The 25,501-nt window shown below is 41.8% G+C and overlaps 1 long non-coding RNA gene and 2 other non-coding genes across 3 annotated transcripts; 1 reads left to right on the forward strand and 2 right to left on the reverse strand.

Moving 5' to 3' along the window:
* Nucleotides 1-1,483: 1,483 nt before the first annotated feature.
* On the reverse strand, nt 1,484-1,556 carry trnav-cac (transfer RNA valine (anticodon CAC)). Its single transcript has one exon. It is a non-coding gene; the product is annotated as a tRNA-Val (tRNA).
* Nucleotides 1,557-2,292: 736 nt separating this feature from the next.
* trnav-aac (transfer RNA valine (anticodon AAC)) lies at nt 2,293-2,365 on the reverse strand. Its single transcript has one exon. It is a non-coding gene; the product is annotated as a tRNA-Val (tRNA).
* A 2,408-nt stretch (nt 2,366-4,773) lies between these two features.
* Nucleotides 4,774-6,043, forward strand: LOC128630120 (uncharacterized). The gene is made up of 3 exons (XR_008394404.1): nt 4,774-5,574; nt 5,660-5,734; nt 5,819-6,043. It is a non-coding gene; the product is annotated as an uncharacterized LOC128630120 (long non-coding RNA).
* The last annotated feature ends 19,458 nt before the right edge of the window (nt 6,044-25,501 follow it).

Below are 25,501 nucleotides of genomic sequence, written 5' to 3' on the forward strand. Positions count from 1 at the left end.
CACTGTTTATATCATTCTCTTTCCCTCCCAGATGGAGGAACGTGCTACACAGCTGTTATCTGCCTTGCTACAAAAGCTCAATGGAAGGGAAACCGCTCCCAGCCTTTTTCGGGCACAGACCTCTTGCTGATAGGTGAACTCGGCGACCAGTACTTTTCGGAAAATACATACGTACACTTTTGTTCACCAGAGCTGAACGGCAAAGCGTGGCATTGGTGGTATAGTGGTGAGCATAGCTCCAGTCCAAGCAGTTGACCTGCGTTCGATTCCTGGCCAGTCCACGGGTTATAACTTGGAGCTTCTCGAGGTACTTTATGGTAGTTGGCACAAAAGGAAGGAATCACCTACCTGAAAATAAGTTGGTCAACAGAATGTGTCATAGGCTTCCTTGCAGGCCTCCTACGACCCTTTCTGCTTCCCACTTGAGTTCTTAGTGCTCTCTTTGCTGTTTGTAAACACATCATTTTTCATCGGGGCACGTTTGAGCCGTGAACAGGGGCGAAACTGTGAGAGCATGTGGTCTCTCCGTGTCTGTCTCTTGTTAGCGACAACCTAGCATGCAAACTGTGATGAGAGGTGTACATTTTCCGCGATCAGCCATCTATATAGTCAATGTTTTATATTTAATAAGCAAATATGTCTATATGCTGATTGGTCTTAAGCAGCGTTGTCCAATCTTCAGGTTTTCGTTCCAATCTAGCAGGAGCCACACCTGATTCCAATTGCTGGATCTGCCGATCTTGGCTTTCAATAGACTAAAGTGTGGCTTCTGCTTGGTTAGAATGATAACCTGCAACCACACTGGCCCATTCTGGATAAGACTGGACGACCCTGATCTAAAGCAAATAACCACTGAGGTAAGTGCCACTTTGTGAGTTCTGAATCCGTCATGCCGACTCGACGTCACTCGATGAACAGGGAAGGAACCGGTAGATGAGAAGACTTCCCACGGTTGAGGAATGGCAATTTCAGGTTGAGGGTGCATTTGCTTTGCGTTTTCCCGCTTGGAGGTGGGGAATTACAAGTTGCAACCTCGAGTCAAGCGCATCATTACTCTTGTCTTCTTGATGAAGGAAAGAGCCAGGCTTCCACATTCAGTGGAAAAGCAGAGACTGCCTGTGATTTTGCAAGCAGCTGTTATCTGCCTTGCTACAAAAGCTCAATGGAAGGGAAACCGCTCCCAGCCTTTTTCGGGCGTAGACCTCTTGCTGATGGGTGAACTTGGCGACCGCTACTTTACGGAAAATTTTCCAGTCACGCACGGAGCCTTACTGAGCTACGTAAGAGGCAGGCTTCCACTTTCTTGGGAAAACCAGAGACTCCTTTTCATTTTGTAAGCAAATGTTAACTGCTTTGCTACAAAAGCACAAAAGAAGGAAATCTGCCCTGTCCGAGGTCTCGCTTTCAGGCTGTTCCTAGAGGACCTGATCCTACAGTGATGACAACCGCTCTGTCATTAAAGCAAAGTTCAACATTCCTAGCTTGTTTCTGCCTGGTCTCAAACCAGGGACCTTTTGCGTGTGAGGCAAACGTGATAACCACTACACTACAGAAACCACGAGGGGGTGGACCTTTGGCTGTTGCCTATGGTCTTCTGATGAGAAGAGCACATACGTACACTTTTGTTCACCAGAGCTGAATGGCGCAGCGTGGCATTGGTGGTATAGTGGTGAGCATAGCTCCAATCCAAGCAGTTGATCCATGTTTGATTCCTGGCCAGTCCATGGGTTGTAACTTGGAGCTTCTGGAGGTACTTTATGGTAGTTGGCACAAAAGGAAGGAATCACCTACCTGAAAATAAGTTTGTCAACAGAATGTGCCGTAGGCTTCTCTGCAGGCCTCCTACGACTCTTTCTGCTTGCCACTTGAGTTCTTAGTGCTCTCTTTGCTGTTTGTAAACACATCATTATGCAACAGGGCACGTTTGACCCGTGAACAGGGGCGAAAGCCTGAGAACATGCGGCCTCTCCGTGTCTGTCTCTTGTTCGCGACAACCTAGCATGCAAACTGTGATGAGAGGTGTAGATTTTCCGCGATCAGCCATCTATATAGTCAATGTTTTATATTTAATAAGCAAATATGTCAATATGCTGATTGGTCTTAATCAGCGTTGTCCAATCTTCAGCGTTTCATTCGAATCTAGCAGGAGCCACACCTGATTCCAACTGCTGTGCTACAAAAGCAGGAAATCTGCTCTGTCCAAGGTCTCGCTTTACGGCTGTTCCTAGAGGACCTGAGCCTACCGTGATGACAACCGCTCAGTCATTAAATCAAAGTTCAAAATTTCCAGCTTGTTTCTGCCCGGTCTTGAACCAGGGACCTTTTGTGTGTTAGGCAAACGTGATAACCACTACACTACAGAAACCACAGAAGGGTGACCCTTTGGATGTTGCCTATGGTCTTCTGATGAGAAGAGCACATCCTTAAACTTTTGTTCACCCGAGTTGAATTGTGGCATTGGTGGTATAGTGGTGAGCATAGCTGCCTAGTTGATCCGGGTTCGATTACCGGCCAATGCACAGATTGTAACTTGGAGCCTCTTGTGGTACTTCATGGTAGTTGGCACAAAAGGAAGGAAACAATAACAATAAATTGGTCAACAGAATGTGCTTTGCAAGCCTCCTCACAGAGTAAGGCCCCTGCATCACTTGCCAGGGTACCACCACTGGCTGCACAGTGTGCAGCTGGTCAGCAGTCAGTGCTGTGCAGTGTGCCCTCCACACAGACAGATGCCCCTGTATCCAGTTGCATCCAAGATATTAACTGCTGGAACTGCTCCCTCCAGCAAAAAATCTGTATGAAAACAGCAAGGGAAGCCATGGGACTCTAGCCAGGATTACGACCTGTGAGACATCTTATGAACACAGTTTCCTTGTGGCTAGCCCACAGTACATTGACTCTAAGGACCACTCACTTTTAGATTGCAGCATCACCTAGGACAGGATCGTCCAGTTCTCATTCATCACAGCGTAGGATGACATTGTGCCAGATGAGAGAGTCACTTTTCTAGCAACTTTGCATGTGTGATCTGAACTGAACACCTATCCAAAAGTGCCTTGTAGGACCTGAGTGAGAGCTGCCTCCTGCCGCTGATATTCTTGAAGAAGACACTCCACCACATAGTGTGCAGTCACGGACACCCCATACCACCCATCAGTGTCCTCATAACCCCCAAACGGTGCTGGTGTGTCATCCTTCCTCAGTGCCCCAGTGATGGTCCTCTGTCCATACAGCCCTGCTTCAGCATCCCTGGTGTTCTGCATGCTGAGCAGGTAGTCTAGGTGGGCTCTTTCGTACTTCAGGTGAAGCAGCTCAGACAGCTGGTTGGCCATATCATTTGGTGATGTTCTAGAGTGCCGCAGTTCATCTATCACTGGCAAGATGTTCGTAAAACGCTTTGGTAGCATGTCTAGCCACTGGGGTTTATCAGCGAACCAGTATTTTTTGCATGCTTTACAGCACAGACGAGAGGAAAGGATATAATATTGCCCGCTGGTACCAAGAACCACTCTGGGTCTTCCCACACCAGAGGAAACAACCTGAAGATGTGGACAGCTGTAAAGACAAGGCAGGATGTAATTGTTCCTGAGCCTTTCCATAATACTGTGCTCCGGTTTCCAGATGAACAATGGATGGAGCTGGAAGTATTTTGGTGATGGCAGGCCTGTGTTGGTTTCTATAAGCTCAGGCTGAGGAGGATAACGCCACAAGGAAACCATGTTCATAAGGTGTCTCACGGGTCGTGATCCTGGCCAGAGTCCCATGGCTTCCATCGCTGTTTTCATCCAGATTTTTTGCTGGAGGGAGCAGTTCCAGCAGTTAATATCTTGGATGCAACTGAATACAGGGGCGTCTGTCTGTGTGCAGGGCACTGGTGCATGTTCAGCAGGTACTGACTTCACAGCAGCTGTTGGAGGTGCTGTAGGTACTGACTGCGCAGCAGCTGTTGGAGGTGCTGTAGGTACTGACTGTGCAGCTAGTGGTGGTACTCTGGGAAGTGATGCAGGGGCTTTACTCTGTGAGGAAGTGCTAGGCACAGAAGGTGGTGAGAGAGAGATAGTTTGTATATATTGTAACCTTAGTTTTGACAGGTATAGGTCAAAGGTCAAAAAGATACACATCCTAACTCTCTATATCTAGATCAAAGGTCATGATCATAAAAATATGAATAGTTATGTTAAATCTGGATCACATCCATTCGTGACCATACATGGTGCTGCCATGTGTGTTTTTCCGCCCCACACGTTGCGCACACCTGGTACATCTTTTCACATAGAATATGAAACTCTCTGTGGTAGGACATAAAAATATATATAGTTTTGTTAAATCTGGTTCACATCCAAATCGTGACCATACCTGGTACGACCATGTGTTCCCCCCACCCCACCCCACACAGACACAAGTTGCATACTCATGTTTTTCCTCTTCACATAGAATATGAAGCTCTCTGTGGTAGGTCATAAGAATATATATAGTTTTGTTAAATCTGGTTCACATCCAAATCGTGACCATACCTGGTATGACCATGTGTTCCCCCCACCCCACCCCATCCCATCCCACCCCACACAGACACAAGTTGCATACTCATGTTTTTCCTCTTCACATAGAATATGAAGCTCTCTGTGGTAGGTCATAAAAATATATATAGTTTTGTTAAATCTGGTTCACATCCAAATCGTGACCATACCTGGTACGGCCATGTGTATCCCACATCCAAACAAAAATATCACACACACACACACACACAAACACACACGTGCATGTGCAGACAAACGCATGCATACGAACCTGCTTATAAAAGTCGAGCATCCCTCTAGGCTTTATAATACTCTGTACTTAGAACAACGTGTGCGATCTTACAACATGGCTGATGTTTGTCCTAACGCGCCGAAAAAAGCTCACCCTTTTTTGGGAAGAATAGAAAAAATGTTAGAACATGAAAAGATTCAATATTGGGTAATGTCAAACGGATGTACAGCCGGGTTTTTTTTTCGATGCAGAAAAAGGAACCGTTTTGCTTTTCAAGTTCTCGGTCCCGGAACACACGATCTTTTCCTTTCACGTAGAATATGAAGCACTCCGAGTCAGGCCTAGGTCAAAAGGTCAACAACGTAAAACCCCCGTTCTGATGCATTCCCGAGCACAAACACACCCCACACACACACACACACACTCGAATGCATACGAACCTGTTTATAAAGTCGAGCACTTCGAAAGTTTTAACATCGGAAAAGGTTCGACCGAATTTCCAGAGTCAGTTCTTCACTACTTCGAAAGTTTGAACATCGGCAAAGTTCAACAGAATTTCCAGACCCCATGGATTTCTCGGCAGGTAAAAATTTGTATTTTAATCAATTAATAGTTAAATATAAATTGAGATACAATGTTTATGTAATTATCCAGTAGGCAATGATATTGATATAAACTTAGAACTAATCATTCTGAGTACAAAAATCATCATACTTATCTGGTCATTATGTAATCTGGTACGATACTTTATCTAAATTGTAAATATTCATTACATTTATATTACAGTGCAAGACCGAGTTAAGCTCATCTGTTTCTAGTGTATAGGTAATTAAAATTTGTCTCTTAGATCTATGTAGTGATCTAAAATGAGAATGTTAAGTTATTAAAAGTATGTTTTATTGTTTTATAGACAGCTTGGTGATTATTTCTGATGATGAGATTCCCGAAACAACCACTCAGGACCTTTTGAATCTGAGTTCCACACGTAAGTCACAACATAAAATTGTGAATGTTTCATGCTGTAAAAGTCTTTCATACGTGAATATAACATTGTTTGTATCATATTCAGAATTTGAGGGAAACGTGTCTAACAGTGATTACGACGGAGATATTTCAGGTGAGTTGTAGTATATTTACCTTCTATTTACACAGCACAAATAAATAAATAAATAAATAAAATAAATAAAAGCTTTTTCACATGTTCTGTGACTTATAGATACGAGTGCTGCAATAGAAGACCCAGAGGAAATCATCTCGGAAACCGACATTCAACAAGACATCGAACTACAACAGATCTGCGCAGTGTGACTGCGCAGCAAAGACTGCAAAAGACTGATTTATTGGAAAACTTTGGACAGATTGATTATACACTTGAATCTGGTCGAGGTACAGATTTTATCCCTTTACTGTACAGCACGCTTGAAAATGTGAATAGATGTCTCTCAGTGAGCATAAAGTTGATTAGAAAATTGTATGATAGATATGGCGCAGAAAAGACTGAAATGCAGTTCGGATATGGAGATTAAAAAAAAGAGAACCGAAAATTCTCCATTATCGCATGATTTCTTTTATGACGGAAACCAGAGTTTTTCAAATGATTCGCACACACCCCTGAACCCATATTTAACTGAAGCGATCAACAGGCTGAACGAAAGTTTAATACCGTCACACCAAGTCGTTAGTGAGAGACCTAATCAGAGTCCAAATCACGTCGTATCAACCACAACGGTAACGCCGAATGATATATTTTCTGAATTAAATCAATGTCTGTTAGAGTTACATAATAACCTAAATGAACACGGTCATTCAGTACAAATAAAAACTGATCTAATCGATGCAGTCAATCAGTTGAATGAAAATTTAAGATCGTCAGAACAGAGCAATACTCAAAATGAAAACCCCAGACGAATTTCCAGTCAAACTGTATCAAGTACGCCGGTCACGTCGCACGACATATTTTTCGAATTAAATCAATGTCTGTTAGAGTTACAAAATAACCTAATCGAACAAAGAGAATCTTTGCAGATAAATCCATGTTTAATAGACGTGGTGAATCAAATCAATGAAAATATGTCATTACCTCCCGTTCAGAATATCGTCTCGACTCCAGAAAACGCTCAGGAACCTAGTCCGTTATCTTCTCATGATATGATACACGAACTTAATCAAAGTCTTATGAGGATAAATGACGGTCTTGTTAACTTAATCGAAAACCCTGACAATATTGCACAAAATTCGGAAAACGATAATGAACGCAACCGACCAATGGAAAACATACAATCACCTAATACCCAAGATTCTCAAATGGAAAACACACATTCGCCCGATACCCAAGATTCTCAGATGGAAAAATCGCCCGATATCCAAGTAGAGCAAGAGGGTGATGGATTAGATCCTAATATTAGAATAATTAATCGGGAAAGATTCAACAACACTGAGATTAGGAGAAGAGTGAATTTTTCTTCTATCGCGAACGTTGACAGCTTTGCAGATTTTTATAATTATGTTTTAGAGATTTTAAACAGCGCGATTGAAATCGCTAACAATTAATTTCTGCCAAGGATGTAGTCACCGTTGAAATTAGAGGTGATACGATCAATGTTTCATCACGCGTTCAATTAGACAATGGTGTCATCGATTTAGGTTCTTTTCTGACCATGCTCAAAAATGCAATTCAGAGTAAACGTGAAATTTTTACCGATAATACCCTTGAAATAGTCGTCCAAATCGTTCGACCACCTCGGGGTGGTGGAATTAGAAGGAAAATAGGCCATATATTCAAATCAGAAACCCTGCAGAAGAAAATGCAGCATCTATACATTTTTCACAACAGAGACAACATGTGCTTCGCCTTGTGTGTTAGCCAACTTTTGAATCGTGAAAAAAATGATTTTGAAACCGAACAAATCGCTAGAAAATTACAACACGATGTGGGATTATCCGTAAACACCGCTGTCAGCTTCGCTGACGTACCGAGATTTGAGAGACATTTGAATTGCAAAATCGTAATCATACACTGTTCTGCTAGCAAAGCCGGATACTCTTTCTTTCAAACTAGCAAGACTCCCCACGAAAAAACCATTTACTTGTTTTTACATGACAACCACTATTACGGGGTTAAAAGTATCAACGGACTTTTAGGAACGAGTCATGTTTGTCATTTCTGCCATTCGGGGTTTGACGTTTTATGGAAGCATAAATGCGCTTATAGCTGCAACGTTTGTCACGACCCCGATTGTTACAAACACCCTAAGAATGTTACTAAATGTCCAGAGTGTCAGAGACTGTGTAGCTCCCAATACTGTTTCGAGAGGCATAAAGCAAAGATTCAATCGCACAAAGGCGAATATTCTATGTGTGAAACGGGATTCTACTGCGGTAAATGTAAACGTGTGATAAGGGATAAACCTTCTAATCGAGAGAATCACGTATGTGCCCATTCGAAATGCATACTCTGTGGCCAAAAACTCGATGAGGATATCGAGCATAGATGTTTTATACAGAGGGCCAGGAAAGAAAGCGAAAATACGGATTATGTGTTTTACGATTTCGAGACTAGGCAGGAAACAGGAACACATGTAGCTAATTTCATATGCTGTATTGATTTTAAGGGTGAGGAGTGGGTGGCTGAAGGGGATGATTGCGTCAGTGCCTTCTTTAAAAAGTTTCGGTGTAATGCATACCACGGATACAAGTTTATAGCCCATAACGCTAGAGGGTTCGATTCATACCTTTTGTTAAACCATTTAGTGAAAGAAGGAATCACACCCGAAATCATAGCACAAGGCGGTAAAATTTTGTGTTTCATCGATACCGCGTTTCGTCAGTCCTACATTGATAGTCTATCGTTCTTACCCATGAAATTGAGTAGCATCCCAAAAGCCATGGGTTTTTCGGAAAGCAAGAAAGGCTATTTTCCCCATTTCTGGAACACCGTAGAACATCAGGATTACGTAGGGCCGTATCCTGACCCTAAGTTTTATGGTGTAGATGGCATGATGCCTAAGGATAGAGAAGAATTCTTTAAGTGGTACAGAACGGTTTCTGACAAAGTCTTTGATTTCAAGAAAGAGATGGCGGAATACTGTGTGAACGATGTAGAAATTTTGAGAAAGGGTTGTATAGCTTTCAGACAAGAAATTCTGGATAGTACAAAGGTCGATCCTTTTAAATGCATAACGATCGCATCTGTGTGCATGAAAATCTTTAGAACCAACTTCCTGCGTAAAGACACTTTAGCTATTCCGCCTCTTGATAATTACATCACCACTCAGAAATCTTTCTCAACACCATCCATACAATGGCTCGAATATGTTTCAAAAACGCAAAACCTACCCATTCGCCACGCGTTGAACGAAGGCGAAGTCAGGTTCGGTACTTATTACGTAGATGGTTACTGTGAGGAAGGGGAAAACCGTAAGGTTTTTGAGTTTCTTGGGTGTTTTTATCACGGCTGTGAAAAGTGTTTTCCCTCAATGACCCCGCATCCTCTTACCAAATCAAACGCAACCTTCGGAGATATCCGTCAAAAATCGATGGAGAGAATTAAGAATTTGCAGGACACTCTCAATTTGCAAGTCACTCTGATGTGGGAACACGAGTGGAATGAAATGAAGAAAAACGACAATCTCGTGCAAAATTTTCTAAAAGACTTTGACTTTCCTGAGCGTTTAAACCCTCGAGATGCTCTTTACGGAGGTCGAACAAACGCGTTAAACTTGCATTATGTAGCTCAACCCGGTGAGAGAATCGATTATTTCGACTTTACCTCGCTTTACCCATTCGTGAATAAGACAAAGACATACCCGATCGATCACCCTATCATCATTTATCGTGACTTTCAACCTCTGAAAAATTACTTTGGTATCATTAGAGCAAAGGTATTACCACCTAGGGGTCTGTGGGCACCTGTTCTACCATTTCGTGTAAAAAGCAAACTCCTCTTTCCTCTATGTAGAACGTGTGCCGAACATCAGTTAAAACATTGCGATCATACGGCTCAGGAGAGAGCTCTTATCGGAACATGGGCATATATCGAAATTGAGAAAGCCGTCGAAAAAGGTTACAAAATTCTAAAAGTGATTGAAGTGTGGCACTTTCCTAAAAGGTCTGATAAGCTTTTTACGAGATATATTAAAATGTTCCTCAAGACCAAACAGGAAAGTTCAGGTTATCCGTCCTGGGTCGTTGATGAATCATCTAAACGTGAGTACATTCGCAAATATGAGGAGAACGAAGGGATTACGTTGGATCCGAAATTTATCACTGTTAATCCTGCCAAAAGATCCGTGGCTAAACTCGCACTAAACTCGTTGTGGGGTAAGATGTGTCAAAGACCAGACAGATCGAACACGACCTTAATTCGAGATCCTGCCGAGTTTTTACAGTTCATGTTCTCCGATATTTATAATGTGAGTCAGTTCTCTTTTTTGAATGAGGAGGTGGCTATGGTACAGTGGCGTTACGCAGACGAGAGATTGATTAAACCGCTAAACGCTAATGTATTCATCGGCATTTTCACTACAGCATACGCTAGGCTTGAGCTGTACAATTTGATGGATCGATTGGATCAGCGTTGTTTGTACACAGACACAGATAGCGTCATTTTTAAAAGTAAGGAAGGTGACTGGATGCCACCCTTAAGCGATTACTTGGGTGGTCTTACCAGCGAACTAGATGATGGCGATCAAATCGTGGAATTTGTAAGCGCAGGTCCTAAAACCTACGGTTACAAAACCATGAAAGGAAAAACAACCATGAAAGCTAAAGGCATTACTTTAAATTATATCAATTCTGAAATTGTCAATTTGAAATCACTGGTGATTTCAGAACTGGTGGACGAGCGAGTGAAAAATCCGGATCATACAGGTCATCTCGTAACCACGCATAACCAAATCGTGAGAGATAAAAAGGGGTTTCATTTGAGAAACAAATCACAGTTGAAAAGGTTCAGGGTTGTGTACGATAAGCGTGTTTTATTATCTGATTTTACAACTCTCCCTTATGGATATTAAGACTATTCTTGTATATATGTGTATATAGTTTCTGTTGATGTGTTTTGTAAAGGAAAATATGAACGTGACTGCTTTTGACGCTAGGATGCAACTTCCCTTTTCATGTATCGTATGTGGACCGAGTAATAGTGGAAAATCTTTTTTTATCAAAATGCTGTTGGAAAACTGTAAAGAGGCAATGTCGGTTGTTCCGGAAAACATTGTCTGGTGTTATACGTGTTGGCAGCCTTTGTACGATGAATTATTGACCAGAATAAAAATAATTTTTCTTCAAGGAATCCCTGATTCTTTGTGTGATGACGAACTATTTCCTCCAAATAAAAAAAACTTGTTGGTAATCGATGACTTGATGGAAATCGCCAGTAAAAATGACGAAGTAGAAAAGGCTTTTACAAAATACACACACCACAGAAATCTGAGTGTCATCTACCTCGTTCAAAACTTGTTTTTTCAAGGAAAGACCAGTAGAACAATCAACCTGAACACCAACTACATGGTTCTTTTTAAAAACCCTAGAGATAAATTACAGATCAGCATACTGGCTCGTCAAATGTATCCGGGTAACAGCAAGTATTTTTTAGAATGCTTTCTCGATGCCGTCTCTAGACCTTACGGGTATTTATTTGTTGACCTGAAAGCACAAACGCCAGAAGAACTTCGTCTCCGTTCAGGGTTGTTTCCGAGGGAGAAACCGGTTGTGTATGTTCCGAAGAAGAAGAAAAAACTTTAAAGTATCGACACCAAATGTCTGAGCGATTGAAAAAAACCCTCCCGTTGCTGAATTCATTACACAGGTCTCCATCCCGAAGGAGAAAGGATATATTACGCGATGCGCCCACAGATCTCATCCTGAGCATATGTGAACTAGCTTTAAACGTGCTCAGGGGAAACATACCACTGACGACAAAACAGTATCGGGTTTTAAAAAAACAAAAAAAATGGTTCAAACTATTTGCTGATAAAAGAGCATCCGTTGAAAGAAAAAGGAAAGTTATTAATCAATCCGGAGGATTTCTTCTGCCTTTGCTCAGTGTAGCCATTCCTTTTATAAGCAGCTTAATCGCGTCCCGCAACAATTAACATGGAGACTGCTGAGAAAATGTATTTAGTCCCTCAACATCAGATCGATAAACTTAGAAACATCACCCCGGAGAAGGAAACCATAAGAAAGACTGTTGAAAACAACTTGGACGATGCAATACGTGTTATTTTATCAAGGACTGATCTGAACGAATACGATAAGGCGAAACTCTACACGTCTGTGCTGCAAAATTTTTTAAACTTGGTTAAAATAGGAGATCAGGAAACCGCTCGATTGACCCTGTCTCTACCTAAAATATCGGAAAGCAAAACGGAAGCAGCGGTGACCGAACCTCCCAAAGACGAGATCGTGCAAGAGGTCCTCGCTAACATTTCTGCTAGAAACAAAAGAAACGCTTCGTACGTTATGGAAAAACTTTTAAAAGCCGGGGCTGCGTGGAACGATAGCGGTGAATTTATTTTTAAAGGAAACACTATCAAAGGATCTCACATGGTGGACTTGCTAAAAAATCTCACGGCCCCTCATCGAGTATCCGACGAACGGAGGCCTTTAGGTTGGAAAGAGTTCTTACAGACAGTAGCCAACCTAAATATACCCTTTTCAGCAATACCTAATGGCGGTGTTCGACGCAAAATATCTGACATAAAAAGATCTAAAGATATCGCTCATCTTGTTTCCCCACCTAAAAGCAAAGACTACGATTCTGAGCCAGTTTTCAAATCCCCCGTTTTTAACCGTACTGACTGGTTTGGTTTTTGAAAATGACGAGGGACAAAGCATGTTATGTTATGTTACCCTTTATTTCAATAAAATAACTTTTGTTTAACATTTTTCTTGTGAAGCATCGTCATTTAACATTCCACTACATATGCAAATGAAACATATCTAGAGAGTTAACACATTGTACACATGTAATTGAATGCCTTTTATTTACTCTAGGGTACATTTTTTTAAAGAATGACACAACAGTGTTATCATTTCTAATTAAAACTTTGCTATACATAGACATAATACGGTTAAATGAATAACCTTTAGCTTTGTGACACAGAAAAAACACACAGTGTTGCCCACAACAAACCGACGTAAAGTTTTGAACTTGTACAGGATTATATTTTATTTTGCAACAGTTCTTTGTCAAAAAATAATGAATCGATCGAGGAAAGAGTTCGTAGTCTGGAGGGTTTCCGTACGAGTCAAAAAATTCTCCTGTGTTTTCGTCATTAAGGCATAACGCTAGCCAATGCTCACCCGGCATGTGTCTCGGATGTGTGTTTACGATGAATAAAGCTGGAAACTTTCTCAGAGTACTTGTAGGTAGCTCGTCACAGGCCATCACGCCATGAAATATTTTATCTATTTCAGGACAACTTCTCATAACCTCCGTTAGTTCTCTGGTATCCATGAGTTACTGGTAATCAATGAGCACGTTTCTTCGATTGTTTATTTCTAGAATGCTGTCAAAACTGGCGTACACGTTTAGGTTCACCGTGCTCGGAAGTGGTTGACGAAATCTGAGTTCCAATCGCATATTGCCCGATTTTATTAATGACAAATGTTGCCCACAATCGTCATCGGGATTCATGTTGAAAGCGAATAAAGTATATCCGTTCAGGTACTCTTCTCTGTTTATCGACAGTGCCTGATCTTTCAGCTGCTTTCCTGATGCTAAAATTAGAGAATGGAATTCACGGACCACGTTACCGGACTGAAAAACAGGCTGAAACGGTTTTGCAGGATATTGCGTACCATCTACGTACAGCGCGATAAACTCTGCATCGTAATGTTTAAAATTAAAAGGGTTCTTATTGTACGACCCGCTGAAGGCGTCGTTGTCAACCATCCCAAAGATAATGGTTTTAGGTAAGGGACCAAGGAAGAGGATCTCTTGTGAACAAATGCGGCTCCCTGCAGCTAGACTGAAGGTCTTCAAACAGACTCTTTCGATCGGATATTTGGCTGTGGCGGTGAGAAGTGCTTGTCCGTGACCGATTTTTACGGACGGTGAGACGGTTACTTTCTTCACAAAAAGAGAAGCGTTGAGTATTTTCAGATTGAAATTTGCATTTCCTTCCTTCATCAAACAGAATTCAGCTTTGCTGCGAACCATTTTAATCCTCAAATCGATCCCGTTCAGTAAAAGTTTATCCTGAAAAAATATATCCGAGTGAATGTGTCCAATCAGGTCGAAGGTGCTGCTTTCAGCACTGAAACTGGCCCTTTTTTTGAGGCCTTCGTTTCGTCCATCCGGGTCTGTGGCGTCCATATGCCCCGCTGTGTCTTTGTAGAATAGCCCGGTGCAAAATTGTGTTTCCAGTGTATCTTTTCCATAGTTGATAAGACTTTCAAAGGTGGCACGGTATGGGTATGTACTGCTAGATTGAGAAATAAGACGATCCCCGAGCATGACATCCACTTGTGAAAAAAGTGAGGCTACGGGGTAGTTAACGACCCCAACCTTTGCATCGTTAGCTATATTGGAACCGTCGGGGTTCACGATTTTACAGGTCAGATGTAAAAAAGTGTTGTTCAAGTCGAGGTAATCCTCCCCGTTTCCAGCCACGTAGAACTCCAGGGGGCCGTTGTCCGTAAGAGCGGAAAGTGGTGGCATTTCGACATAAGTGTACTTTTCGATACTCGTTTGGGTAAAAGGTAATGTGAAAATATCCAATTCTGTCTTGGTACACTCTGAGGATAGACTGTGTAAGAACGCCATGATGTTAGAAAATGTTCAGCCGATTTCTCTTGTGAGAGATGTAAGGGTGCCTGTTGCCTCTCTGCTCGGTCTTTTTCACACTGTTCTTGATTTTAGTAACCTTACGTCTTTTATTAGGAACCACATGTCGACGCCCTGGGAGCCTTTTAGATTTTTTACGCGCAGTCAACGCAAGCCCCGATCCGTCTTGATTCTGAGCTTGTGTCTTGCTCATAATGTTGTTGAATACGTCACTTACGAACCCTTTAGCAGCTGTTTTTAAATGAGGCTTTGCAATAGCAAAACCCCTTTTGAGGAACGGAACCGCCATTCTAAAAAGACCCTTGAACAGTCCTCCTAGCCCCGACCCATACATGGTGGGGGCGCCTTGAAACCCAGGAAGACCATTTCCAGCCTGGTGGACATAATAATCCACGTAGGTCTGCGGATGAACGTAGCCCCTATCCATCATTTTACATACGGAACGAATGTTTAGCGGGTCTAAAGTGTAGTTTAGCAATAAATTTCCCGTAACTAAAAGGTATAGGCTTGTTCTGATCCGTTTTGACTTCGATTACTATATCGGTAATGTGGTTCTTGGTGAGAGGTACGTAATGCAACTTATCATAAGTAATGGTGACGACTTTGTTGTTTTCACCCGTTATATGTACGCATCTCAGTAACGGAGCAAAACTGTCACCAACTCGTTGATACTCGATAACGTCTGTATATACATACATCGTATAAAAGCCTGCGTGAATATCAGAGGGGTTAGGCGCTTCTGGTTCTCGGGCCGTTATCGGAACACCGGGGTTCATACCGAGCATATATGCTAATTTTCCATTAGCTTTGAACGCAAAATGTTTTTGGGATACGATGCGTATTTTATTTTTCATAGGGTTATAGAATAGCTCTATTCCGAGCTCCATTTTCTTTAAGTTGTTGTTGATTTCACTAACCACTTCATCGATATTTTTATAATATCCTGGAGTGATATTAAAGTTACTGTTTAGTGTTCTCTTTCCATCCCTCTGAATAATATGACACATACTGTCTTCCTCCGTTAACGAGTACCAACTCTGGATATATTGAACCTCTGCGAGCGATACTTCCCATATTCCGTTCAAATCGATTGGTTTGGCGAATTTAGTAGTGTAATGCGAGATCTTATTATTAGGGTAAATATCCAAAGACGCGTTGCTTGGAAGGGTCACAAAGAAACCATACTCTTCCATGGTTTAATGAGTATAGTTTTCAGTTTTGTTCACGGTGATCCTTTTGTTATGTTAACTACGTCTTCGACCGGAACCCACGAATTAAATTTATCGGGCCAACCCACCCATTTCACCAGGCAGATTTTTTTCTGGTTTCGGGACTTTTCAGACAAGATTTTCTCAATTTTAAACGTCTTGTCCTTACCGATAATGATCTTTTGTAGCTCGGGTTCATAAAATGTTCCGTCAATTTTTTCACCATCATAGTCTCGTAATTTATACACTGGGGGATCTCTCGGTATCCGTTCGGAGATTGTAAAATATTCATCCGTAAAGTTTTGCTCGTATCCTTTCTCAAACTGTCTTTTTAAACGAGAAATTCTAACGATATCACCAACTTTAAACTTGAAATTTAGTTTCTTTAATTTAGGTGTGAACAATCCGTAGAGGGTTTTAAATACTCTGAAGGAATTGGATTCGCTGACCTCGGCAGGTTTCATTTTGATGCTGGAATGGTAATTGTGATTGTACGCTTGAATCAAATCCTGAACTATGTCGATGTATTTTCTCGTGTTAAAAGCGGTAAAATATCTCCACATCCTGGTCTTTAGCGTTCTGTTGAACCTTTCACACACCGATGCTTTTTGTCCCGTACCCGTAGCAAAGTGAATAATGTCATGTTTTTTCATAAATGTTTGAAAATTTTTGTTAAAAAACTCCTTCCCTTGATCAGTTTGTAGTTTTCTGGGGACCCTACCTTCATTTAGAATGGAATCAAAAGCTTTAGTTACTTCGATTCCGGTCTTGTTTCGTAACACACGTACCCAGGCATATTTGGATAAAATATCTATACACGTGATCATAAATTTCGCATTGTCGTTACTCTCTGACAAGTTGCTCATATCGACTAAATCAGCTTGCCATTGTTCATCGATGTTCTTCACAAAAACCTTGTTTCTTTTAAACTTTGTAGATACTGGTCTATGTAGACTGTATGCATCCTGCTCTGCTAACCAGTTTTTTTATTTCAGTATCATCTTTTACCTATTTTCTCAACAATAGCTCTTTGCAAACTCTCAACACCACCGTACGAACCAGGTTCTGACGGTGTATAATATATATTCTTCATCAATCGTTCAGTCATTTCGAGTGTCAAGGCAAGAATGATCAAACACCAGTGTAGAATAAGCATTTATCTCAGAACACGTGAGTAAGGTATTACATATTCAATCAAAGTAACATTTTCCATTCTAAACACATGCAGGTTTAGATACATGTTTAGTTTACATTCAATTGATTCAGCAATACATATAAAAAAAAAAAAACTTGTTACACACCTATGTGTTAAGGACACACGCTATTTACGAATGTCTTCAGCATTTTTTGTTTTAATCGGCTTCAGCCTTTTCTCGCAGTTAGAATAGATGTGGCTTGTTTTGAGGTTTCCCATGTATGCGATGGTTCAGCAGGTTCCAGAGATGAGTGAAAGTTCCAGTAATCTACGACGTCTTCGCACACTTGCTCGTTGAAAACGTCTTTGGTTTTCTCCTTGACCTCGTTCAGCACGGTTTTGATGTGAGGCTCGTCTCGCCATTCACACACGGTGGCTTCAGCGATGCCTTGAATTTTTTCCAGGGAAGGAGTGTGTTTGATTCCACACAGTTTCAGACCTCTTGCCAATGTGTATTTGAACCATGGTTTAAACAGTTTTTTCAGCAATCGGTAGGTGTTTAGGTGTAGATAGTACTCTTCAGGATCGAACAAACACGCGTGTTGGAGTTGACTCGGGTGATCGATAACTCTGTCCAGCAGTTCCCCCGTAACAGCACGTATGATGGTTAGAACAGTGTTGGTTATACACCCGTCGGCTTCATCGTTCGTTGTCAGATAGGTCAGATTTCTTTTTCCTAGGCTTTCACCGTCTTCAAAACCCGAACTGGTCACATCATCATCATCATCATCATCAGCAGCAGCAGCAGCATACAGGGTTGCATCAGAGGTGTAGAAAACGGGGTTGATTTCACAAGACATATTGCTGGTTGACGTTCAGAATACTTTGGCTCGATATGTAATCAGACTCATTTATATAGCGTGTGCGAGGAGTCTTGGGGAGGTGGAGTTTCTGATCAAGAATAGTATATTGACGATCTCAGAATAAGACTTCTTCTAGCCTTTTTTTTATTTGCATCATTTCTTTGTCTCTTCCAGTTTTTTGGAATAATTCATCGATTTGCCGGAAGTAGCGTTGCAGATCGTGCCAGCTGGTTCGGTCATACCTCACTTCACAATTCTCTTTGTTATCAGGGGCGTTGTCACCGGTTAATACAGCAGCACAGTGCAGTGAAACTTGGTTCTTGGAGAAAATTGTTGCTCTGATACAGTATTTGCATTGAAGAGACGTACTGTTCCATTTACGTCTGTATGCATCCGGGGAAAAGAAATCCATTCTAACAATGTAGTCAAAATCCTTGCACCATTTTCTGAACTTTTTCCAGTCACCTTTGTTAAAAGTTACGTTCTCTGTAGCACGACTCCAGTGGATGTGTCCCGGGACCGAGAACTTGAAAAGCAAAACGGTTCCTTTTTCTGCATCGAAAAAAAAACCCGGCTGTACATCCGTTTGACATTACCCAATATTGAATCTTTTCATGTTCTAACATTTTTTCTATTCTTCCCAAAAAAGGGTGAGCTTTTTTCGGCGCGTTAGGACAAACATCAGCCATGTTGTAAGATCGCACACGTTGTTCTAAGTACAGAGTATTATAAAGCCTAGAGGGATGCTCGACTTTTATAAGCAGGTTCGTATGCATGCGTTTGTCTGTACATGCACGTGTGTGTTTGTGTGTGTGTGTGTGTGTGTGTGTGTGGGTGTGTGTGTGTGGGTGTGTGTGTGTGATATTTTTGTTTGGATGTGGGATACACATGGCCGTACCAGGTATGGTCACGATTTGGATGTGAACCAGATTTAACAAAACTATATATATTTTTATGACCTACCACAGAGAGCTTCATATTCTATGTGAAGATATGATACTCCTCCAAAACTGCTGTGGAAAATACCCTCTTGTTGTGAACAAGACTGGACACCCAGTGGCTGCAGGTGACTCTGAAATATACAATAGAATTTGTTTAGTATAACTCTAGTATGTGCAATTTAATATGCCATAAACAGGTTGAACTAGATAATTCTGGACATAACAGACATGACATTAATGCAGCCTCTTGGTTCACTTACTCTGCTGTGTAGGACTTTTGGGTGGAGACAGACTCAGCATCATCTTCTCCAGTTCCTCATCTTCCTCCATTACTGTGAAATGAAACAAATACATCAGTAGACTGTAAGAATCAATATAAACAAATATAAATGTGCTTTACTCACCTGGATAATAAGAGGAAAGGCGTGAAGTGGATGTTGCAGAGGGAGTTGATGGTGAGGTTGAAGGTGTAGCAGAAGGGGCTGTGGTCACCTGTTTTTTCTGCTTTAAAAGATATTGCTGCATGCGGTACATTTTACTTCCAGGAACACAGCTCTTCCCCATTATAAAGGCATCATACCCATCAGCCCTGGTATTCCAGATCTTCCTCCAGGTGTCTTGTACTTGTGCCCCAAATCCAACAACATTGTCATCATCTGACAAAACTGTCACTGGGTCTGGTCTCTCTGAAAGATATCGCCGGAGATCCTCAATTTCCTTAAAGCATCTTGAATATTCAAGAAAGGAAAGGAGGCTCTCCTTGCAATGACCATCTGGGTTGAACTGCCCAGCCTGTTCTTCCTCATCAACCTTACTGGACAAGTACAAAGTGTAGCCAATATCATTCTCCACTATCCACCGGAAGGACCTCCCTTTGTACTTCCCAAACTGAAGGATGTATTCTCCTAACACTTCTTGCTTGTCTGAAACATCCCCTACCCTCTGTAAAACAATAGAATGGGCATTGTTCCTGACCACATCTTCTCTTTGAGGTGTTGACATGTCTTGCAAAGAAGGATTGTCTTTAATGCTTCTTGCCTCTTCAGATGAGCCCCGAAGTAAATCACCTGAGGGGCCTCTCCTGAAGGACACGTTGATTCTCCCAGGGATTTTTTTTTTCTTCATGCTGATAGCCTGAATAGTACCCATAGACACGAACAATTGACATAAATAAATATATAAAAGCATTTACATATGCTAATGTTTTGTAAAGTAAAATTATGGTAACTGATTCTTTTTAAATGACTTGACAGGTTTCATGTTAGATTAAAAGATCAATGACCCAACATTTAATTATACAACTATTGAAAAGATACACATCTACTCTAATATATTCTAACCTAATCTAACGTAACTGTGTGATCTGCTCACTTGTTACCAAAAGACTTTATTTTACTGTGTGTTTGACTACTGAACAAACAACAGACACTGAACAGTAGACAATAGAAATTTCACTCGGCATACAATCGCATAATGATATTCCTGAATTGACCCTACATATATAGTTTAAACCATTCAAATGATATTCATAATATACCGATGTTTCTTTTGAGTAAATAAGTAATTTTGTCATTTGTAAGTCGCTTTGGATAAAAGCGTCTGCTAAATGAATGAATGTAAATGTAAGTGTACAGTTCACTTTACCTGCCCCCTAATTGTGCTTTTTTTCTCAGGTAAAACGATGAATGTTAATTCGACGTCTGGAAGAAAAAAAAGACCTAAACAAAAAGAGATGAAAGCCGAAAAAATAAAGCCGATAAAGTATAGTTTATTCGCAAGATAAAAATATAGTCATCTGTAGTGATAAAAACCAAGCCTCGGAACAGCGCCATGGATTCAACATGTGGCCAAAAGTATATTGCGAATGAGAGAATGAACAGGGAAAGTTAAGCATAACTATTTTCGGCTCCCGCGTGAAAGCTCCCTGGTTCGAGACCGGGCAGAAACAAGCCGGACGTTTTGAACGTTGCTTTAATAACTGACCAGTCGTCATCACGGTAGGATCAGGTCCTCTAGGAACGGCCTGAAAGCGAGACCTTGAACAGAGCAGATTTCCTGCTTTTGTGCTTTTGTAGCAAAGCAGTTAACATTTGCTTACAAAATGAAAGGGAGTCTCTGGTTTTCCACAGAAAGTGGAAGCCTGGCTCTTTCGTTGCTCAATAAGACTCTGAACGTGACTGGAAAATTTTCCGTAAAGTACTGGTCACCAAGTTCACCTATCAGCAAGAGGTCTACGCCCGGAAAAGGCTGGGAGCGGTTTCCCTTCCATTGAGCCTTTTGTAGCAAGGCAGTTAACAGCTGCTTGCAAAATCACAGGCAGTCTCTGCTTTTCCACTGAATGTGGAAGCCTGGCTCTTTACTTCATCAAGAAGACAAGAGTAATGATGCGCTTGACTCGAGGTTGCAACGTGTAATTCCCCACCTCCAAGCGGGAAAACGCAAAGCAAACGCACCCTCAACCTGAAATTGCCATTCCTCAACCGTGGGAAGTCTTCTCATCTACCGGTTCCTTCCCTGTTCATCGAGTGACGTCGAGTCGGCATGACGGATTCAGAACTCACAAAGTGGCACTTACCTCAGTGGTTATTTGCTTTAGATCAGGGTCGTCCAGTCTTATCCAGAATGGGCCAGTGTGGTTGCAGGTTGTCATTCTAACCACGCAGAAGCCACACTTTAGTCTATTGAAAGCCAAGATCAGCGGAGCCAACAATTGGAATCAGGTGTGGCTCCTGCTAGATTCGAACGAAACGCTGAAGATTGGACAACGCTGCTTAAGACCAATCAGCATATAGACATATTTGCTTATTAAATATAAAACATTGACTATATAGATGGCTGATCGCGGAAAATGTACACCTCTCATCACAGTTTGCATGCTAGGTTGTCGCGAACAAGAGACAGACACGGAGAGACGCATGTTCTCACGGTTTCGCCCCTGTTCACGGGTCAAACGTGCCCTGTTGCATAATGATGTGTTTACAAACAGCAAAGAGAGCACTAAGAACTCAAGTGGCAAGCAGAAAGAGTCGTAGGAGGCCTGCAGAGAAGCCTACGGCACATTCTGTTGACCAACTTATTTTCAGGTAGGTGATTCCTTCCTTTTGTGCCAACTACCATAAATTACCTCCAGAAGCTCCAAGTTACAACCCGTGGACTGGCCAGGAATCGAACGTGGATCAACTGCTTGGATTGGAGCTATGCTCATCACTATACCACCAATGCCATGCTGCGCCATTCAGCTCTGGTGAACAAAAGTGTACGTATGTGCTCGTCTCATCAGAAGACCATAGGCAACAGCCAAAGGGCCACCCCCTTGTGGTTTCTGTAGTGTAGTGGTTATCACATTTGCCTCACACACAAAAGGTCCCTGGTTCGAGACCAGGCAGAAACAAGCTAGGAATTTTGAACTTTGCTTTAATGACTGAGCGGTTGTCATCACCATAGGATCAGGTCCTCTAGGAACAGCCTGAAAGCGAGACCTCGGACAGGGCAGATTTCCTTCTTTTGTGCTTTTGTAGCAAAGCAGTTAACATTTGCTTACCAAATGAAAGGGAGTCTCTGCTTTTCCCAAGAAAGTGGAAGCCTGGCTCTTTCGTTGCTCAACAAAACTCTGTGCGTGACTGGAAAATTTTCCGTAAAGTACTGGTCGCCGAGTTCACCTATCAGCAAGAGGTCTGCGCCCGGAAAAGGCTGGGAGCGGCTTCCCTTCCATTGAGCTTTTGTAGCAAGGCAGATAACAGCTGCTTGCAAAATCACAGGCAGTCTCTGCTTTTCCACTGAATGTGGAAGCCTGGCTCTTACCTCCATCAAGAAGACAAGAGTAATGATGCGCTTGACTCGAGGTTGCAACTTGTAATTCCCCACCTCCAAGCGGGAAAACGCAAAGCAAACGCACCCTCAACCTGAAATTGCCATTCCTCAACCGTGGGAAGTCTTCTCATCTACCAGTTCCTTCCCTGTTCATCGAGTGGCGTCGCGTCGGCATGACGGATTCAGAACTCACAAAGTGGCACTTACCTCAGTGGTTATTTGCTTTAGATCAGGGTCGTCCAGTCTTATCCAGAATGGGCCAGTGTGGTTGCAGGTTGTCATTCTAACCAAGCAGAAGCCACACTTTAGTCTATTGAAAGCCAAGATCAGCGGAGCCAACAACTGGAATCAGGTGTGGCTCCTGCTAGATTAGAACGAAAAGCTGAAGACTGGACAACGCTGCTTAAGACCAATCAGCATATAGACATATTTGCTTATTAAATATAAAACATTGACTATATAGATGGCTGATCGCGGAAAATGTACACCTCTCATCACAGTTTGCAGGCTAGGTTGTCGCTAACAAGAGACAGACACGGAGAGACGCATGTTCTCAGGGTTTCGCCCCTGTTCACGGGTCAAACGTGCCCTGTTGCATAATGATGTGTTTACAAACAGCAAAGAGAGCACTAAGAACTCAAGTGGGAAGCAGAAAGAGTTGTCGGAGGCCTGCAGAGAAGCCTATGGCACATTCTGTTGACCAATTTATTTTCAGGTAGGTGATTCCTTCCTTTTGTGCCAACTACCATAAAGTACCTCGAGAAGCTCCAAGTTACAACCCGTGGACTGGCCGGGAATCGAACGCAGGTCAACTGCTTGGACTGGAGCTATGCTCATCACTATACCACCAATGCCACGCTTTGCCATTCAGCTCTGGTGAACAAAAGTGTACGTATGTATTTTCCGAAAAGTACTGGTCGCCGAGTTCACCTATCAGCAAGAGGTCTGTGCCCGAAAAAGGCTGGGAGTGGTTTCCCTTCCATTGAGCTTTTGTAGCAAGGCAGATAACAGCTGCTTGCAAAATCACAGGCAGTCTCTGCTTTTCCACTGAATGTGGAAGCCTGGCTCTTTCCTTCATCAAGAAGACAAGAGTAATGATTCGCTTGACTCGAGGTTGCAGCTTGTAATTCCCCACCTCCAAGCAGGAAAACGCAAAGAAAACGCACCCTCAACTTGAAATTGCCATTCGTCAACAGTGGGAAGTCTTCTCATCTACCAGTTCCTTCCCTGTTCATCGAGTGACGTCGAGTCAGCATGACAGATTCAGAACTCACCAAGTGGCACTTACCTTAGTGGTTATTTGCTTTAGATCAGGGTTGTCCAGTCTTATCCAGAATGGGCCGGTGTGGTTGCAGGTTTTCATTCTAACCAAGCAGAAGCCACACTTTAGTCTATTGAAAGCCAAGATCAGCAGATCAAACAGTTGGAATCAGGTGTGGCTCCTGCTAGATTGGAACGAAAAGCTGAAGACTGGACAACGCTGCTTAAGACTAATCAGCATATAGACATCTTTGCTTATTAAATATAAAACATTGACTATATAGATGGCTGATTGTGGAAAATGTACACCTCTCATCACAGTTTGCCGGCTAGGTTGTCGCTAACAAAAGACAGACATGGAGAGACTGCATCTTCTTACATTTTCACCCCTGTTCACGGGTCAAACGTGCCCTGGTGGATAATGATGTGTTAACAAACAGCAAAGAGAGCACTAAGAATTCAAGTGGGAAGCAGAAAGAGATCTAAGAGGCCTACAGAGAAGACTATGGCACATTCAGTTGACCAATTTATTTTCAGGTAGATGATTGCTTCCTTTTGTGCCAACTACCACAAAGTAGCACTTGAACCTTCAAGTTACAATCCGTGTATCCGTGGTGAACAAAAGTTTAAGTATGTGCTCTTCTCATCAGAAGACCATGGTCAACAGCCAAAGGGCTGCCCTGTCGTGGTTTCTGTAGTGTAGTGGTTATCCTGTTTGCCTCACATGCAAAGGCCAGTTGCACGTAGGTGTAGGTGGCAAACACATCCAAATCACCAGGCAAAAAACATGAACAAGAAAGAGGGAGAAGGTCGGTTGAACAGCAGAGTTACCAGGGTGACATCAGAATTTGGAAACTTCTGAACCAAAAACAAGACCATGAATTTACTATTACGTAATAAAAAGTCATGCAGTGAATAAGATACCAAACTGCATATGTTTGAAACACAATGTATGTTTGTTTAATAATGAAGAGACAAAATACAACCTTTCAAAATGTTAAAATATCCAAATATTTAAATGCTTGATATTGAAAATATGAAACTCTCCATTATGTTTAGTGTAAAGTTGATCACTCGATGCTTTCCGCTGGTTTGTCATTGAGTGGGATTCTCATTCTGAGATGTTTTTGTCATCAGGATGGTTTTAAACCTAATGAGCTCATATTTCACACTAAAAACTGCTTTCTTTTAGTAGCAGAAGGATGAGAAGCAGCAGCTCTTTGGTGAAAAGTCAGTTTCAGTTTGTGGGAAATGCCCTGCCCTTCGGGGCGAAACTGTTTTTTAAAGCTGATTAAACAAGTATGTGTGACTTTTTATTTTATTGGAAAAGGGGGAAATCATTCTGACTTTAATTAGACACTTTTAATGATCTCAGTCACATTAGGATCTGACAGCAACAAAAGAGAAGCGAAAGTGATGTGAGTGTAAACCGAGAGTGAAGCAAATGCGAAGTTAGACTGAAAGGTGTGTGAAATTTAAAAAAATTAGTAATACTCCTTAAAGGTCTAAATGAAATCAAATACAATTCATAAATCATAGTGCAAAGAATATAGTGCAATACGAACATAAAGTGCAAGCCTAGATTATGTGTAGGCACATGAAAAAAATGTATTTTATCTAGATTTAAAGATATTTTCATCTGTGGCACATTTAACATCGACTGGGAGCTGATTCCAGTTTATTTCAGCACAAAATCTAAACACTGCTCCATGTGTGGATCTATATTGGAAATAGTGTGGTGGGAT

The sequence above is a fragment of the Ictalurus punctatus genome, unplaced genomic scaffold (assembly GCF_001660625.3).
Source record: "Ictalurus punctatus breed USDA103 unplaced genomic scaffold, Coco_2.0 Super-Scaffold_100046, whole genome shotgun sequence".
NCBI classification, from domain to species: Eukaryota; Metazoa; Chordata; class Actinopteri; order Siluriformes; family Ictaluridae; genus Ictalurus; species Ictalurus punctatus.